Genomic DNA, 13,894 nt, shown 5'->3' with positions numbered 1-13,894 from the left:
AAGAAACCATGAGTATTCAAAACAAAATACTCAAATTGATGTCAAGGATCATTCAGCACGCATCGACCCAGTATCGCAGCTTAAATGTACTCAACACACTTGTATTCAGAACACAGACGCGTGCATTAATATTCATAAATATTGATTCAAAAGAGCATATCCTGACCTAACCCAAATGCCGATTTTGAATAAGATTTGCTCATAGTCCGTTATATACAATTACAATTCTTCCAAAAGCAAGAATGAATGCTGTATACTACCCTAAGTAGAGAAGAAACGGCATAAGCCTATAACAAAGACAAGTAGCTCTGCAAAACTGTACTAAGAGCAAACGAGACTGACAGTAAAGTGCACATTGGGATTGGTTTCATTTCTCGGAATTTCAGCCCCCATTAAAAAAAATGGATCCATTTTCTGAGAGAGTGATTGTTTCAGCAGAAAGCAACAGACGTATATGTATTCTGGGTGAATGGATATTACACAAACATGAGTTTCCTTTAGTGGGGTCTCTGTGTACTGTGAGCTGTTAGAAAGTTTCAAGACGTGTGAAAACATAAAATAAAAATGGACACACTTCCCTCCGTTTGTACTGTATATACAGATCTGACCGAAAGGAAAGAGGGAAGATAAAAGGACAATGGCACGCTAGTGGATAGGATCACATTTAACTTTGGAACCTCTCGTTTGATGCAGCCCCTCCCCCAACACTGACAATATTCAGCAACTATTGGGGATGTCAGTTACCGTTTGGATTCTATGTGGTATCTTGGTGTGTACCTTGAGGCTTGTTGTGGCTGGTGTATCCAAGTTAACTGGGCAGAATTCTGTGGGTGGATCAGTGTGATGGAGGGGTTGCAGCCCTTTGTGGAGATTGGCTTAGTTCTTTTTTTCGGGACGCTTTGTAAGTTCGAGATAATGCTGCTGCCCAAAGACTTAAGCCCACGGGTAAATTTCCAGAACCTGAAAGGGCAGACAGTGGAAGATCTGCCTGTCATCAGCTTACTGGTGAGGCTCCGAGGTACTTTCAGACATGCCCAGTCCTGTTGAAGTCGACTTTATGGGAGACACGAAGAGAAGCTGGCAGAAAAGCTGGCTGCACGGACTGAGGAGAGATGCGAACATATAGATGAGAGCTGTTCCGCTACAATGGAGAATACCGGCATGGAGACATCTCTAGAGAATACCAGGCTCGAAAGGCATTCATGAGCTCTACTGATCCTCTGTGATACTGGCAGAAACATTCGGAGTGTCAACGTGAACTTGAGAAAGTCACTCAATTCTCTGGTCCAAGAACGGCTCCAAGATTCCTGACGTCTAAAAGAGAAGAGATGGCAAAGATGATAAAAGCGCTCATGTCCTTGGAAGAGGTCATGAGAATCCACAGGTCCCAAGGGGCATTTAGAAACCATTCAGACCAAAATGCACCAAGCCCAGGTAAGCCTTTTCCCAGGTTTGGGCCTTGCTATCAAGCACTTGCTCTTCCCTCCCCTCCACTCAGGCATCCATTTTAAAGGATCAGAACCTGAGCTGCAATGAAGCCATTAGGAGAAGAGCAAGCCCCTCCTAGAATCAGAGTTCCTCAGTCTTCACACTCTGTGAACAATAGTGAACTCCTTAAAGGTCAAATACTCTCGCCTAAAATAGTTAGGAGTTGAATACTTATCTCACACAAAAAATGATGACCTTCCCCTAGATTCAGGAAATGCTGGGTTTATGTCTTGTCTGGGGTGAAGGGAGTGTGGTAAGTGAGAGGAATCTTTGACTGAACTTGAATATGTACTAGGCCTCAGTTTTTCAAGACAGCATATATAGGTAAATATTATGTCAGATAGTGACATCAACTGTTAAAAGTCCTGAAAAACTTTAAAGACACAGGTTTTGTGGACCGTCTTTCTCTTCAGTCAAGCACCGGGTGCACGATATATTGGGGGTGCAGACATGCTTGTGTTAAATTGCTTTACCCAACATGATCGGATGATTAAGCGTTCTCATCACTGATAGAAGAACACCTGTTTTCAATAGCCTAGCATAGCTGCAGCAGGGTTCTCAAAGCTAAAATGCCTGTATGTGCTTTTGGAATCAAGCCTAAAAGTGTATATTTTGTTTGGTTTTTCTTGTACATTCCTAGAGAAGAATGTTACACGTTGAAATGCCAACATTGGCCAGTATGTGTCATTGGGAGTATAGGGCACCACATGCACAACGGAAACCCAGGTTCTCGGTTATACCATGGTTTCAATAGGTACTTCATGGTTCCTGTTGCTGTTGGAGGCTTCAACAGTAAAGAGTTGACATGTCCCCTTCAACATTTTGGACTGTGATTTTACTTTCTATCTGTCTACATTTTTCTTAGAGCTGACATAATTTTACAAAAATTGACAAGTCTGACTTCTAGGTAAATTTAGTACGTTTGAAACACTAATTTCACTTTCATATAAATCCCAAAACATGTAAATCAATTCTATTAACCTTCTTAAAACCTGCAACTGTGTTATCAACACAATGTCAAAATTGGAGTCTTCGGACAATCCCTCCAACCATGGCTTTATAGAAAACAGAGCTAAACAAACATCACATTTCTGTGAATTATATCTGGAAAGTATTGATTTATCGATGCCCAGTTGGCAGAGAACCAGTGCAACCTGCGCTCACTCCCTCCCATGTACACAGCAATGTAAACTTCCACTCACACAGCCCTTGGCACAGGACACTTTCCGAACAGAGGTCTGTTACTTCCAAAGACAGGATGAGGCCTCAGGAAACCTGGAAGCAGGAAAAGGCAATGTCGAGATTGGAAATCTGTGCAGGATCTGACCTCTGCTAATGGAGCAGCAAAGGTGAAACTCTGTTTTACTTGGACGCACACTCTCAAGCCGACAGCACACATGGGACTGTACGTAATGCGATGAGTGTTAGAAGAGTGCACAGCAGATGCTTGGCTGACATAACTCATAGAAATCAGCACAAAATATCCCCACAATTGATTCTGAGACCAAGATCCCATCTGCCAAATTTGAGCTAGCAGAGGCAGCGGAAAATGAGGTATAGAGCTACAGATAATTTCACACGCTGAGTCTCAGGGTTCTGGAGTGTGTTGTGTGATGCGGTGGGTTCTATCAAGAGAGCAAACCGACCTGTTACCCCAGTAAGAAAGAAACACATTGGCGTGTGAGGTTGAGTTTTTCGATAAGTGCCATAGCCACATCCACTGCATCTTTCAGGCCCAGGATCAATTTGGCATTTTGCCAATAGAGCACATGTGGGGCTCAACTACAGAAGCCGTGAATCTGGTCTGAGGGATTCAGTGGCCCTTGGGTTTGAAATCAGTATTAAAACTTCAGGATCTGCTACAGTCATAACCTGGACAGGGATTATGGATTGGTTTGAGGAAGAGAATTCGGTACAGCTCTGTGGTTGCATTCGTGCACCCATGACCCAAGGATGAGGGATCAAGGAAGAGTGGTCAAAGTCCACAGTGTGAGATGTTGAAGCATTTCCTTCAGCATTATCTGCCAAATGCAGATGCGACATTTTGAATGGCACTGACATGGTACTGACCAGAGTACACAAAGATCGGTCTGCGGGATCATTCCAGCAGGCCCTGATGTATGACATCAATACATATGTTTCCACTGGTGTTGCTGTATACAGATAAGCTCTGGGAAGGACTGGTAACATTGGGACATTCCCATGGCAATAGAAAGCACAAGCACACTCTCAGTTTGCTGTTTGGAAAGACTCCAATATGACCTACAGCAGAATGCCGAGCTGAAAACCTTTAAGCTTCATTTCCAGAAGAGGAAGTGTACTCTGCACTTTCAGAAATGTGAGGTAAGTGCAATAAAAAGAAGTTTTACTAATTGAAATATTATAGTGTGCTCATCACAACAAAGGCAACACCAGCAATAAGAGATAACCAGACAACACACACAGGAACAGGACATGGCATCAATGCCTAGGGAAAATTGTCCTCACAGAAATATCTTGGAACTTTGTACACCCAATTGTCCTAAATTTTCACTTAACAAAGACCTATAAATCTATATTAGATACCTGATATTACTTGTCCACTAGAGATAAAGTAGTATAGTAAAAGAAACAGGAAGTACCATTTTCAGTTCCAAAGAATTTGAAGGCCCAAAAAGTAAGCTTTCAAACATCTAGACTGCAAAACGCTACGAGAGCAAGTATTGAAAACTGAGGTGAGGAAAACATGAAGTACAAAAGTGTCTCAGAAACACAAAAGGCATTATACCAGGAAAGGGGAAGGGAAACTCTAAAAACGAGACAAAAAATATCAGAAAACTCAAGGATGAGACAATACCAGGGCTAAAGTCAGTCCAAAGCAGACTTGATTATGCAGACGGATTCGTGAAGGACTGTGAAGACAGGGGAACAGAAATCCCTCGATCAGAAGAAGACATAGAAAAAGAAGTGCAAACCAATGCAAACATTGCTGTTGAAGCCTGGGGAAAGACAAAGCATGAAAGAGTATGACTCGTAAGAATCCCAGATGGAAAAGCAAGATTAACAAAAAAATGCCTGCAAAGATAATTGTAGACAAGTCACACTGAAACTTGCTGAAAGACAAGAAAGTATCATCTATACGAATTCAGGATCTACACAGAGTCCAAAGGAGTTGGAATCCCAATAGACCTACTTGCAGCGGTATAATTCAAACCTACAAAATTCATGATCACCCCAGTGATTTAAAATGCGTCTAGAGGAAAGCAATTTAGTCACAACAGGACCTCCAGAGGGGTTTCAGCTCATATCTCGGCAGAAATATCGCAGAACAGGGAGGAGTGCAAGGACATAGGCCATATCCTGAATGAGAAAAAGCTGTAATCATGGGTAGCCTATGCCACATGACTGCCATTTCTAATAACGGCAGAGCTAGGGAAATTCACAGACCAGCAAAGCTTAAAAGAATTCAGCAGTTCAAAACTTATTCTAAAAGAAAGATTGAGAATTCTACCCTGAATAGAAAAGTAGCAAGATGAAATGGAAATAAGAAAAACCATTATTAGAAATGAAAGAAGAGCGTGAGTTACAAACAAGAAACAAGAAGAAGGCAAGGAGGACATCAAAGCCATAAGATGGGAGAGGGTAGCAGGAAATCATAGGTGATTTTAAGCACTATCTTAATTGATTCACATATATGACTCTCTGATTGAAGCAAACGGAGTGATGCATGGCCTAATGTGTTTGCAAAACCAACTACAAACAAATAAACAAACAATCAAACAAACAGACAGACACAAAAAGAGTACGGTTTGCTGACATATACCAAAGAAACCATGAGTATTCAAAACAAAATACACAAATTGATGTCAAGGATCATTCAGCATGCATCGACCCAGTATCGCAGCTAAAATGTACTCAACACACTTGTATTCAGAACACAGACGCGTGCATTAATATTCATAAATATTGATTCAAAAGAGCATATCGTGACCTAACCCAAATGCCGATTTTGAATAAGATTTGGTCATAGTCCGTGATATAGGCTTACAATTCTTCCAACAGCAAGAATGAATGCCATATTCTACCCTAACTAGAGAAGAAAAGGCATAAGCATATAACAAAGACAAGTAGCTCGGCAAAACTGTACTAAGAGGAAACGAGAAAGACAGTAAAGTGCACATTGGGATTGGTTTCATTTCTCGGAATTTCAGCCCCCATGAAACAAATGGATCCATTTCCTGAGAGCGAGGGTGTTTCAGCAGAAAGCAACAGACGTATATGTATTCTGGTTGAATGGATATTACACAAACATGAGTTTCCTTTAGTGGGGTCTCTGTGTACTGTGAGCTGTTAGAAAGTTTCAAGACGTGTGAAACCATAAACTAAAAATGGACACACTTCCCTCCGTTGGTTCTGTATATAAATATCTGAACCAAAGGAAAGAGGGAAGATAAAAGGACAATGGCACGCTAGTGGATAGAATCATATTTAACTTAGGAACCTCTCGTTTGATGCAGCCCCTCCCCCAACACTGACAATTTTCAGCAACCATTGTGGATTTCAATTACCGGTTGGATTCTAGTTGGAATCTTGGTGTGTACCGCGAGGCTTGTTGTCGCTGGTGGATCCAAGGTAACTGGGCAGAATTCTGTGGGTGGATCAGTGTGATGGTGGGTCTGCCGCCCTTTGTGGAGATTGGCTTAGGTCTTTTGTTCGGGACGCTGTGTAAGTTCGAGATAATGCTGCTGCCCAAAGACCTAAGTTCACGGGTAAGTTTCCAGAACCTGAAAGTTCAGACAGTGGAATATCTGCCTGTCATCAGCTTACTGGTGAGGCTCCGAGGTACTTTCAGACTTGCCCAGTCCTGTTGAAATCGACTTTATGGGAGACACGAAGAGAAGCTGGCAGAAAAGCTGGCTGCACTGACTGAGGAGAGATGCGAACATATTGATGAGAGTTGTTCCGCTACAATGGAGAATACCGGCATGGAGACATCTCTAGAGAATACCAGGCTCGAAAGATATTCATGAGCCATACTGATCCTCTGTGATACTGGCAGAAACATTCGGAGTGTCAATGTGCACTTGAGAAAGTCACTCAATTCTCTGCTCCAAGAACGGCTCCAAGATTCCTGACGTCTAAAAGAGAAGAGATGGCAGAAATGAAAAAAGCGCTCATGTTCTTGGAAGAGGTCATGAGAATCCACAGGTCCCAAGGGGCATTTAGAAACCATTCAGACCAAAATGCACCAAGCCCAGGTAAGCCTTTTCCCAGGTTTGGGCCTTGCTATCAAGCACTTGCTCTTCCCTCCCCTCCACTCAGGCATCCATTTTAAAGGATCAGAACCTGAGCTGCAATGAAGCCAGTAGGAGAAGAGCAAGCCCCTCCTAGAATCAGAGTTCCTCCATCTTCACACTCTGTGAACAACAGTGAATTCCTTAAAGTTCAAATACTCTCGCCTAAAATAATTGGTATTTGAATACTTAGCTCACACCAAGAAATGATGACCTTACCCTTGATTCAGCAAATGCTGGGTTTATGTCTTGTCTGGGGTGAAGGGAGTGTGGTAAGTGAGAGGAATCTTTGACTGAACTTGAATATGTACTAGGCCTCAGTTTTTCAAGACACTATATATAGGTAAATATTATGTCAGATAGTGACCTGAACTCTAAAAGTCGTGAAAGGCTTTAAAGACACAGGTTTGGTGGACCGTTTTTCTTTTCAGTCAAGCACCGGGTGCACGATATATTGGGGGTGCCGATTTGGTTGTGTTAAATTGCTTTACCCAACATGATGGTATGATTAAGCGTTCTCATCACTGATAAAATAACACCAGCTTTTCAATAGCTTAGCATAGCTGCAGCAGGTTTCTGATAGCTAAAATGCCTGTATGTGCTTTTGGAATCAAGCCTAAATGCATAAATTTTGTTTGGTTTTTCTTGTACTTTCCTAGAGAGGAATGTTACCCCTTGAAATGCCAACATTGGTCAGCATGTGTCATTGGGAGTATAGGGCACCACATGCCCAACGGAAAACCAGGTTCTCGGATATTTCATGTTATCAATAGGTACTTCATGGTTCCTGTTGGTGTTGGAGGCTTCAACAGTAAAGAGTTGACATATCCCCTTCAACATTTTAGACTGTGATTTTACTTTCTGTCTACATTTTTTTTAGAGCTGACATAATGTTACAAAAATTGAGAAGTCTGACTTCTAGGTAAATTTAGTTCGTTTCAAACACTAACTTCATTTTCATATAAATCCCAAAACTTGTATATCAATTCTATTAACCTTCATAAAACCTGCAACTGTGTTATCAACACAATGTCAAAATTACAGTCTTCGGACAATCCCTCCAACTATGGCTTTATATAAAACAGAGCTTAACAAATATCACATTTCTATGAATTATATCTGGAAAGTATTGATTTATCGATGCCCAGTTGGCAGAGAACAAGTGCAACCTGCGCTCACTCCCTCCCATGTACACAGCAATGTAAACTTTCACTCATCCAGCCCTTGGCACAGGACACTTTCCGAAGAGTGGTCTGTAACATCCAAAGACAGCATGAGGCCTCATGAAACCTGGAAGCAGGAGAAGGCAAAGTAGGGAATGGAAATCTGTGCAGGATCTGACCTCTGCTGATGAAGCAGCAAAGGTGAAACTCTGTTTTACTTGGACGCACACTCTCAAGCCGACAGCACACATGGGACTGTAGGTAATGCGCTGAGTGTTAGAAGATTGCACAGCAGATGCTTGGCTGACATAACTCATAGAAATCAGCACAAAATATCCCCACAATTGATTCTGAGACCAAGATCCCATCTGCCAAATTTGAGCTAGCAGAGGCAGCGGAAAATGAGGGATAGAGCTACAGATGATTTCACACGCTGAGTCTCAGGGCTCTGGAGTGTGTTGTGGGTTGTGGTGGGTTCTATCAACAGAGCAAACCGACCTGTTACCCCAGTAAGAAAGCAAACACATTGGCGTGTGAGGTTGAGTTTTCCATATGTGCCATGGCCACATCAACTGCAACTTGCAGGCCCAGGATCAATTTGGCATTTTGCCAATAGAGCACTTGTGGGGCTCAACTAGGGAAGCTGTGCATCTGGTCTGAGGGATTCAGTGGCCCTTGGGTTTGAAATCAGTATAAAAAGCTTCAGGATCTGCTACAGTCATAACCTGGACAGGGATTACGGATTGGTTTGAGGAAGAGAATTCGGTACAGCTCTGTGGTTGCATTCGTGCACCCATGACCCAAGGATGAGGGATCAAGGAATAGTGGTCAAAATCCACAAAGTGAAAAGTTGAAGCATTTCCTTCAGCATTATCTCCCAAATGCAGATGCTATATTTTGGATGGCACTGACATGGTACTGCCCAGGGGAAACATAGATCGGTCTGTGGGATCATTCCAGCAGGCCCTGATGTATGACATCCATACATATGTTTCCACTGGTGTTTCTGTATTCAGAGAAGCTCTGGGATGAACTGGTAACATTGGGACATTCCCATGGCAAAAGAAAGCACAAGTGCACTCTCAGTTTTCTGTTTTGGAAAGACTCCAACATGACGTAAAGCAGAATGCCGAGCTGAAAACCTTTAAGCTTCATTTCCAGAAGAGGAAGTGTACTCTGCACTTTCAGAATTGTGAGTTAAGTGCAATAAAATGAAGTTTTACTAATTGAAATTATATGGTGTGCTCATCACAACAAAGGCAACACCAGCAATTAGAGAAATACCAGACAACACACACAGGAACAGGACATGGCATCAATGCCTAGGGAAAATTGTCCTCACAGAAATATCATGGAACTTTGTATACCCAATGGCCCTTAATTTTCACTTAACAAAGCCCTATAAATCTATATTATTTACCTGATATTACTTGACCAGTAGAGATAAAGAAGTATAGTATAAGAAACATGAAGTACCATTTTCAGTTCCAAAGAGTTTGAAGGCCCAAAAAATAAGCTTTCAAACATCTAGACTGCAAAACGCTACCAGAGCAAGTATTGAAAACTGAGGTGAGGAAAACGTGAAGTACAACAGGGTCTCAGAATCACAAAAGGCAGTATACCAGGAAAGGGGAAGAGAAACTCTAAAAACGAGCCAAATAATAACAGAAAACCCAAGGATGAGACAATACCAGGGCTAAAGTCAGTCCAAAGCAGACTTGATAATGCAGACGGACTCGTGAAAGACTGTGAAGACAGGGGAACAGAAATCCCTCGATCAGAAGAAGACATAGAAAAAGAAGTGCAAACCAATGCAAACATTGCTGTTGAAGCCTGGGGTAAGACAAAGCATGAAAGAGTATGATTCGTAAGAGTCCCAGATGGAAAAGCAAGTTTAACCAAAAAAAGCCTGCAAAGATAATTGTAGAAAAGTCAGACTGTAACTTGCTGAAAGACAAGAAAGAATCATCCATACAAATTCAGGATCTACACAGAGTCCAAAGGAGGTGGAATCCCAATAGACCTACATGCAGCTGTATAATTCAAATCAACAAAGTTCATGATCACCCCAGTGTTTTAAAATGCATCTAGAGGAAAGCAATTTATTCACAACAGAAACTCCAGAGGGGTTTCAGCTCATATCTCGGCCGAAATATCGCAGAACAGGGAGGAGTGCAAGGACATAGGCCATATCCTGAATGAGAAAAAGCTGTAATCATGGGTAGCCTATGCCACATGACTGCCATTTCTAATAACGGCAGAGCTAGGGAAATTCACAGACCAGCAAAGCTTAAAAGAATTCAGCAGTTCAAAACTTATCCTAAAAGAAAGATTGAGAATTCTACCCTGAATAGAAAAGTAGCAAGATGAAATGGAAATAAGAAAAACCATTATTGGAAATGCAAGAAGAGCGTGAGTTACAAACAAGAAACAAGAAGAAGGCAAGGAGGACATCAAAGCCATAAGATGGGAGAGGGTAGCAGGAAATCATAGGTGATTTTAAGCACTATCTTAATTGATTGACGTATATGACTCTCTGATTGAAGCAAACGGAGTGATGCATGGCCTAATGTGTTTGCAAAACCAACAACAAGCAAACAAACAAACAGACACCAAAAGGGTACGGTTGCCTGACATATACCAAAGAAACCATGAGTATTCAAAACAAAATACTCAAATTGATGTCAAGGATCATTCAGCACGCATCGACCCAGTATCGCAGCTTAAATATACTCAACACACTTGTATTCAGAACACAGACGCGTGCATTAATATTCATAAATATTGATTCAAAAGAGCATATCCTGACCTAACCCAAATGCCGATTTTTAATAAGATTTGCTCATAGTACGTTATATACAATTACAATTCTTCCAAAAGCAAGAATGAATGCCGTATACTACCCTAAGTAGAGAAGAAACGGCATAAGCCTGTAACAAAGACAAGTAGCTCTGCAAAACTGTACTAAGAGCAAACGAGACAGACAGTAAAGTGCACATTGGGATTGCTTTCATTTCTCGGAATTTCAGCCCCCATGAAAAAAATGGATCCATTTACTGAGAGCGTGAGTGTTTCAGCAGAAAGCAACCGACGGATATGTATTCTGGGTGAATGGATATTACACAAACATGAGTTTCAGTTAGTGGGGTCTCTGTGTACTCTGAGCTGTTAGAAAGTTTCAAGACGTGTGAAACCATAAACTAAAAATGGACACACTTCCCTCCGTTTGTACTGTATATACAGATATGAACAAAAGGAAAGAGGGAAGATAAAAGGACAATGGCACGCTAGTGGATAGAATCACATTTAACTTTGGAACCTCTCGTTTGATGCAGCCCCTCCCCCAACACTGACAATATTCAGCAACTATTGGGGATGTCAGTTACCGTTTGGATTCTAGGTGGTATCTTGGTGTGTACCTTGAGGCTTGTTGTGGCTGGTGTATCCAAGTTAACTGGGCAGAATTCTGTGGGTGGATCAGTGTGATGGAGGGGCTGCAGCCCTTTGTGGAGATTGGCTTAGTTCTTTTTTTCGGGACGCTTTGTAAGTTCGAGATAATGCTGCTGCCCAAAGACTTAAGACCACGGGTAATTTTCCAGAACCTGAAAGGGCAGACAGTGGAAGATCTGCCTGTCATCAGCTTACTGGTGAGGCTCCGAGGTACTTTCAGACTTGCCCAGTCCTGTTGAAGTCGACTTTATGGGAGACACGAAGAGAAGCTGGCAGAAAAGCTGGCTGCACGGACTGAGGAGAGATGCGAACATATAGATGAGAGCTGTTCCGCTACAATGGAGAATACCGGCATGGAGACATCTCTAGAGAATACCAGGCTCGAAAGGCATTCATGAGCCCTACTGATCCTCTGTGATACTGGCAGAAACATTCGGAGTGTCAACGTGCACTTGAGAAAGTCACTCAATTCTCTGCTCCAAGAACGGCTCCAAGATTCCTGACGTCTAAAATAGAAGAGATGGCAGAGATGATAAAAGCGCTCATGTTCTTGGAAGAGGTCATGAGAATCCACAGGTCCCAAGGGGCATTTAGAAACCATTCAGACCAAAATGCACCAAGCCCAGGTAAGCCTTTTCCCAGGTTTGTGCCTTGCTATCAAGCACTTGCTCTTCCCTCCCCTCCACTCAGGAATCCATTTTAAAGGATCAGAACCTGAGCTGAAATGAAGCCATTAGGAGAAGAGCAAGCCCCTCATAGAATCAGAGTTCCTCAGTCTTCACACTCTGTGAACAACAGTGAACTCCTTAAAGGTCAAATACTCTCGCCTAAAATAGTTAGGAGTTGAATACTTATCTCACACAAAAAATGATGACCTTCCCCTAGATTCAGGAAATGCTGGGTTTATGTCTTGTCTGGGGTGAAGGGAGTGTGGTAAGTGAGAGGAATCTTTGACTGAACTTGAATATGTACTAGGCCTCAGTTTTTCAAGACAGCATATATAGGTAAATATTATGTCAGATAGTGACATCAACTGTTAAAAGTCGTGAAAGACTTTAAAGACACAGGTTTTGTGGACCGTCTTTCTCTTCAGTCAAGCACCGGGTGCACGATATATTGGGGGTGCCGATTTGGTTGTGTTAAATTGCTTTACCCAACATGATCGGGTGATTAAGCGTTCTCATCACTGATAGAAGAACACCTGTTTTCAATAGCCTAGCATAGCTGCAGCAGGGTTCTCAAAGCTATAATGCCTGTATGTGCTTTTGGAATCAAGCCTAAAAGTGTATATTTTGTTTGGTTTTTCTTGTACTTTCCTAGAGAAGAATGTTACCCGTTGAATAGCCAACATTGGCCAGTATGTGTCATTGGGAGTATAGGGCACCACATGCACAACGGAAACCCAGGTTTTCGGTTATTTCATGGTTTCAATAGGTACTTCATGGTTCCTGTTGGTGTTGGAGGCTTCAACAGTAAAGAGTTGACATGTCCCCTTCAACATTTTGGACTGTGATTTTACTTTCTATCTGTCTACATTTTTCTTAGAGCTGACATAATGTTACAAAAATTGACAAGTCTGACTTCTAGGTAAATTTAGTACGTTTGAAACACTAATTTCACTTTCATATAAATCCCAAAACATGTAAATCAATTCTATTAACCTTCTTAAAACCTGCAACTGTGTTATCAACACAATGTCAAAATTGGAGTCTTCGGACAATCCCTCCAACCATGGCTTTATAGAAAACAGAGCTAAACAAACATCACATTTCTGTGAATTATATCTGGAAAGTATTGATTTATCGATGCCCAGTTGGCAGAGAACCAGTGCAACCTGCGCTCACTCCCTCCCATGTACACAACAATGTAAACTTCCACTCACACAGCCCTTGGCACAGGACACTTTCCGAACAGAGGTCTGTTACTTCCAAAGAAAGGATGAGGCCTCAGGAAACCTGGAAGCAGGAGAAGGCAAAGTAGAGAATGGAAATCTGTGCAGGATCTGACCTCTGCTAATGGAGCAGCAAAGGTGAAACTCTGTTTTACTTGGACGCACACTCTCAAGCCGACAGCACACATGGGACTGTACGTAATGCGCTGAGTGTTAGAAGAGTGCACAGCAGATGCTTGGCTGACATAACTCATAGAAATCAGCACAAAATACCCCACAATTGATTCTGAGACCAAGATCCCATCTGCCAAATTTGAGCTAGCAGAGGCAGCGGAAAATGAGGTATAGAGCTACAGATATTTTCACACGCTGAGTCTCAGGGTTCTGGAGTGTGTTGTGTGATGCGGTGGGTTCTATCAAGAGAGCAAACCGACCTGTTACCCCAGTAAGAAAGCAAACACATTGGCGTGTGAGGTTGAGTTTTTCGATAAGTGCCATGGCCACATCCACTGCATCTTTCAGGCCCAGGTTCAATTTGGCATTTTGCCAATAGAGCACGTGTGGGGCTCAACTACAGAAGCCGTGAATCTGGTCTGAGGGATTCAGTGGCCCTTGGGTTTGAAATCAGT

The 13,894-nt window shown here is 42.2% G+C and overlaps 1 long non-coding RNA gene across 1 annotated transcript; it reads right to left on the bottom strand.

Annotated features, from left to right (window-relative positions):
- Positions 1 to 380: 380 nt before the first annotated feature.
- Positions 381 to 11,866, bottom strand: LOC141575544 (uncharacterized). The gene is made up of 4 exons (XR_012503183.1): positions 11,344 to 11,866; positions 6,036 to 6,605; positions 2,691 to 2,763; positions 381 to 1,314 (listed from the first exon to the last, which is right to left on the bottom strand). It is a non-coding gene; the product is annotated as an uncharacterized LOC141575544 (long non-coding RNA).
- Positions 11,867 to 13,894: the final 2,028 nt, after the last annotated feature.

The sequence above is a fragment of the Camelus bactrianus genome, chromosome 29 (assembly GCF_048773025.1).
Source record: "Camelus bactrianus isolate YW-2024 breed Bactrian camel chromosome 29, ASM4877302v1, whole genome shotgun sequence".
Taxonomy (NCBI): domain Eukaryota; kingdom Metazoa; phylum Chordata; class Mammalia; order Artiodactyla; family Camelidae; genus Camelus; species Camelus bactrianus.
The sequence above is the reverse complement of the archived record's forward strand: the minus strand, read 5'-3'. Positions and strand labels throughout refer to the sequence as shown.